The sequence below is a fragment of the Hipposideros armiger genome, unplaced genomic scaffold, assembly GCF_001890085.2.
Source record: "Hipposideros armiger isolate ML-2016 unplaced genomic scaffold, ASM189008v1 scaffold_85, whole genome shotgun sequence".
In the NCBI taxonomy this organism is placed as follows: domain Eukaryota; kingdom Metazoa; phylum Chordata; class Mammalia; order Chiroptera; family Hipposideridae; genus Hipposideros; species Hipposideros armiger.
The window spans coordinates 2,700,779-2,706,534 of NW_017731435.1; the positions used below are offsets into that span (position 1 = coordinate 2,700,779).

A 5,756-nucleotide genomic window follows, 5' to 3' on the forward strand; every position below is an offset into this window, starting at 1 on the left:
GTAGTGTCTTAACTCGCCCTTTGCTGCCGGCCGATTTCCACCCACTCTTTCTACCCCTTACCCCTCCTCCCCACCAAGCAGTAGGTGAGACTTCCCATCAGACAGCCTCCTGTGTTTTTCCTTGTAGCACTGACCACATTTATAATTATTTATTTAAATCAAATTTCCCTTAGGGAGTGATTTTATATGAAAAAAGGGCCCTGTCTGTCTTATTTATTCTTTCATTGCCAATATTACAGAGAGTTCAGTTGGAGCCTAGTAAATATTTATTAAATGGATGGAAGCCCCATGTGTTAAGCAAATTATCTTTTTATTGAAGGTAGGCCGTGAGAAGTAAAGGAAGCAACTGGAAATGGAGATCATCAAGGTTAAGAGCGAAGATTCGGGTCACAGTACGGAGTGGCCAAACTGCACGTTGATGGAAACAAAGACATTTCCTGTCATTAGGATTCTCTCTCCGCGGTAAGTCCAGCTGACCTACATCCACTGAAATGGCCACTGACTGGCCTGGATGAGCAGGCTCGGCTCTGGTCAGTGGCTGCAGGTCCCCATCGGCACCACCATGTTTCCCATGGGAAGTGGGGCAGAGGGTGGGTGCTGACCCGACAGGAGGAAAAACATCCATCGTGAGCTTCTTCCTTAAGGCATCTACCACACATTTAACTCTTGGTTGCACGAGCTATAAATAGTCATCTTTTAGTGTATTCTCCAAACCAGACATTTTTAAGAGTAAGAGAAGGCTCTATTTGTAATCGTGCTGTAATAACTGGTATAAAACCGAAGTGCCCTTGGCAAATCAGGACCTAGGGGCCTCCTCGCTGGGAGGATGGCAGGGAGGGGACGCAGTTTCTGTCTTGGGGGGGGAGCAGCGAGGCAGAGCTGAGGCCACAGAGCTGGGTCTCGGCAGTGAGGAGAGTGGGGACGAAGCGCATGGAAAAACATCCAGGCTCTGTTTCCCAAGCCAAGCATTGTAGGCGACCCCAATATTAACTCCAAGGGTCAGTGTAAGGAGCTGGAGACCATTCCCAACGGACCCAGTTATATCTTTAGAGATTGTCCTTGTCCAAAAATAACGAGTCCTTCCCTCTCAATGACACACCGCCGAGAACTGTTGCCTTCTTGACGTCCTCATAAGATGGGGGAAGGGGCGTGAAGCAGCGGTTGGCATCCCTGTAGCTCCCAACGAGCCGGATATCTCAGGTCCAGCTCTCTGTCCTTCATAAAATGGGCTTCATGCATGGAACTGTCAAGGCTGTTCCTCATGCTGACACGCGGGGCTCTGGGTTCTAAGGGTCAGACACCGTCTCTTCAAGCAAAGCGATTCTAGGCGGCTCGGGGAAATGTGGCAAATGCAGGACGTAACCCCACAAACAGGCCAACGTGACCGGCTGCCTTGCACTGTGTTACAGACAATAGAGCCGGAAGTGGCCCAGGGCATCCAGGAGGCCGTGGACACCCCTGCTGATGCTTTTCTGAGTCAGAGCTGCAGGTAAGGGGCTGGGGGGAGGGAGACCCACAGGTGAGGGGGAGAGCAGAGCTCTACTGGAAGCGAGGGCTGAGTCACCAGTAATCTGGACTCGTGCCTGCCGTGTCCAGGGGTGACGGTGGGGAGGGGGGGTGGCTGGTGCTGGGAGCGGGACCCAACACAGTCCCGTCTGTGGGGACACGCCGTGCTCGGTCCTGGGGAAGATCTCCAGTGGGGGCTGGTTACAGCAGCGCGTGTGATCTGGACCATGTCCGGAAATGGAGAGTGGCTCAGATGCAGGCAGTCCCCAGGCAGGGCCTGGCGCTGGGCTCTCTGGGGGCTCGGGGGCCGGCACCAGATGACACAGGTCCACAGACACAGGCCTGTGGGATTTCCCCAGGGCCCGTTTGGGACCAGACTCTGTAGCAGCACTTTTCACAGAAAGCTCTATTTAGAAAGGCGATTTTTCTTCTCAAGTTGAAAGACTGCTGCATATTAAAGAGATGTTGGAGGTTAGAGCTAGTTTGGCTAAATTTATTTCATGGGAGGTCGAAGGAAAGACACTCAATGCCTCACATGTCCTATTAGATGAAAAGCAGCATATTAATGACCTAGGAAATAGCAGCAGACTATCTTAATCTGGTAAATTTTATTCCACATATGATGTCATATGTGATTTAAAGGGTCAAAAGGTCAATTTGGGGGATGAACATGGAAATCAAACTCTGCACCCCAGGTAGAATAAATGGGATAAATGCAACAGCGGACGGGGCGTCTCTACGTTACTGCCTTCTGGACGCCCTTTCCTCTCTGGCTCTGGTCACTCCAGGCCTGGGTGGCCCCGGTGTCACCTCTCCTGTCACTCTACCTTTTTCAGGGCTTCTGGTCTGTCCTCTCTGAGGCGCGCCCTGGACGTGGGTCCCTGACATGTCACCCTCGTGTCTTGGCACCCGCCCTCTGGGAGCTCTGGTTGGCTCCGTGGTTTCAGATGTCACTTCTGGGCAGATGGCTTCAGTGACGCCACCGTCTGTGCCGACTTCTCTTGAACTCCGCTCCGTGTGCGCAGCCCGGCTGCCTCTTTCCACCTGGATGTCCGGCTGTCACTTCCCATTGGGCTCATCCAACACCCGCGCCTCATTTCCATCGAGCCGGGGCCTCCCAGCTTCCGTCAGTGGCGCCGGGTTTGGGGTCTTCAGTCAGCTTGGCACCTTCCCCGCCCTGCCACCTCACCCGCCAGTCTGTAGGCGCCTTGTTCTCCTTTGTAGAAGGCGGGCACCTGCCTCCTGTTCCATCCCATTACTGCTGCCGCCCTGGGTTAGGTCTCCAACACCCAATGATGAAATGAAGAGAAGGTTGTCATGGCCTGTTTTCCTACCCAAACATCTCCCTCGTTTATTTCATCCCACACATCACTGTCAGATTAATAGGGCTGAAATATTGCTTAAAAAGGTTACATTGCCTCTTTTTTTTGGACTCTTGTTTAACTATAAGATCAAATAAAAACTCTGGCCTGCAATTCGCAGCTCGTCACAGTCTACCCCGGCCTGTGTGACACCTTCAATCTTTCCTACCCCTTTTGCTCAAAACATGTGGCCATGGAGGAGACCAGGCAGTCTGACCTGTGAGGCCTGGCGCCTTGTCGCCTGGAGGTCCCCTCCTGCAGCACCCACTGCCTGGGCTGGGCACCTTCTCCTCAGAACAGCATTCATCATCCCAGGCTGTCAGCAAGGATGCTGCAGCTTACCTGGGGCCATATTGATTGCTTCTTCGCAGCAATGCTTCTAGCGCCTTCTCTGTCATTCTCTTAGCCATGCTTACTTGTGGCCATGTTTTGTTAGCATTCATTTTATGAACGTTTCATTTCCCCTATTAGATTTTAAATATTTTGAAAATAGATGTTATGTCTTAACTCTTCAAGCATAATGCCGAATCTAATTCTAAAGAAAGCAACCTCCTGACTTGCTAAAGGCCAGCAGCTCTGCTTGGCATGACAACAACAAAAATCCATTGTCATTTCCATGGGGCTAAAGACCTAACATGGAGGAATGTATAAAATGTCACAGGTTATTAGCACTTAGATATATGGATAGCGTGGTGCAATTGAAAGATTTGTAAAACAGTCTCATGGAAAGTTCTGGAAAGCAGGTTTGGTTTATAAATTCTTGGGTTTCTATACATATGTTCATTTATCTTCAGGCATACAAAGATTTCCCCAGTATTCCAGAAAGAGCATGCCATTTGAATGAAATACTATGTGTGGAAGCGTTTTGTAAATTTAAAGCACTATAAACAGATGAGGAATCGTTATTTATGATGAAATTCCCTAACATGAAGTAATAGCCTAAGAGAGAAGAATCGAGTGGACAATTATATAATGTCATTTAAACAGCAAGAGTTCCTGTTTGCTGGCTGGAGAAGTGGAGAATCCTGTGTGCTCTCTCTCTTTTTAAAAATTCTCCTCCCTTCTGGCAAAGATGAATCTTGCCAAAAATCATGATTTGTGCGAGAGGAGTAGGTTTGTAATATGGTCCCATTGCATGTCGACAGGAGACTGGAACGCGTTCCTAGTGCTGTTGGCAGCTCTCTCTTTATTGCTCGTTTCGGGAAGTTAGCTGTATATTGTATCAGATTGATGAAATAAATTGTTGGGGACCACTCTATTTTTTATTCATTGTTGAAAAAGTTGAAGTTCGTTGTTTGCTTAATACTCCAAGCTGATGAGGCATTTCATTATCTTACCACTAATACACTCTAGAAAATGGAATCATTAGAGAGCAGAAGTCATTGAAATGTAAACATGTGAATAATTTACACTTTCAACTGGTGTTAAATAAAAGGTTTTAATCTAGACAGAGATCTGACAATAAATATTCATTTCTAATTTCCAATGAGTAAACTTTATCTCTTTTTAAAAGCCTTTTCATTTGATTTTTTTTTCCTGGAAGATAATGGTAAATTTGACACAGGCGCATTTGGGAATAAAATTTCCCTCTGGTCAACACAACCATGAAGAGTTATTATGATAGTCAAAATTTGCAATAATTGCAAACATTGTAATGAGTAGCTGTTTTAGGATCTCTGTGTGTCCTCCCCCTCACAGGCTTGCTCCCTCTTTTCCTAGGGGATCTGGGGAGGAAACAGGGGTGGGAATTGCATCTCCATGTGGCCAGTTTCTTGGCTGGATGCCAGCCTGGATAGAGGCCTCCCCCAGGCAGAAGTTGGCTTTTATTTTACCAGCCAGAGTCCATGTTGGCCTTGACATACAGGAAGAGTGTATGGCCTGTGAGAAGGAAATGTTTGAGTGATACCAAGCTGTCGCCAAATCAGGGCATCCGCTGGCACTTCTCAGGTTGGTACATGTTGCTGCCCATCCCTGGGGGACATCTTTGCTATGCCACCTTGTTTGCCCTTCTGTAAGCATGGTAGATGCTAGCTGATCTGTTTTTTCAATGGCTTTTGTGAGGTATCATTTACACACCATAAAGTTGACCCATTTTAAATGCCCAATCCAATGTTTTTGGTATATTTAGATAGCTGTGCAATCACCATCATCATCTATTTTAGAACATTTTTATCACCCCATTTTTGGACGCCCCTGTTTCGTTTCCTCATCTTCTGCCGAATGGCACCTGCCCTGGTGTTCTGCACTCAGCGTGTAATTGCTGAGTGAATGGATTTGAATATGTGAACTTCCGTTACGGATTTCAGGGGCTCATGGAATGTCAGAGCTGAAGCGAGACATGGTGCATCTAGTCCAAACTTTTCATTTCATAACCGAGGAAGGTAACTAGCTATGTATCCCGCAGTTAATGAGTGCTAACAGGCGTCTGGGATTCAAGGTTAGGCGACTGTGGCTTTAACCTAAGGGGAGGCCCAGGTTCCAACAGAGGTATTCTGAGTTGCTTCTGGAGTCAGGATGGCCCCTAAAAGGCAAACTCTAATACTGTTGTGTCAGGTGTTGTCCATGTGGTCCAGTTCTCGGCCGTGGCTCCACCCCGCAGAGACAGGGCTGGCCTAGGCTGACTGGGGCGGTGCCCTCTGACTGTACTCCAGCTGACTTTTTTCAGGGTTGGGGGCCACGGCTGCCCTGTTTCGTCTCCTCTCCCATCCTCTGCTCTTTACTCTTAGAAGCACCTCAGCTTTGTTTCTTCCTCCCACTCCAGAATTACCTTCATCTTTTCCTAGGAACAGGCCCTTCAGTCCACCCGTACTTCCAAGATGACAATCCTGTGGGGGAGGCCACTTCCGTGCACCCTGGAGCATTCTTGGGGCAGGCAGATGTTCAGGCCAG

At 48.3% G+C, this 5,756-nt stretch overlaps 1 long non-coding RNA gene across 2 annotated transcripts in view; it reads left to right on the forward strand.

The window, feature by feature from the left end:
• Window positions 1-375: 375 nt before the first annotated feature.
• LOC109383547 (uncharacterized) overlaps window positions 376-5,756 on the forward strand; it is a 22,016-nt gene continuing 16,635 nt past the window's right edge. Inside the window, exons 1-2 of one of the 2 annotated variants that reach the window (XR_002124208.1) lie at window positions 376-462; window positions 1,410-1,489. This is a non-coding gene — a long non-coding RNA (uncharacterized LOC109383547). Of the gene's footprint in view, window positions 463-1,114; window positions 1,201-1,409; window positions 1,490-5,756 lie in introns of those variants that run through there. The other variant, XR_002124209.1, reaches the window with a different exon arrangement.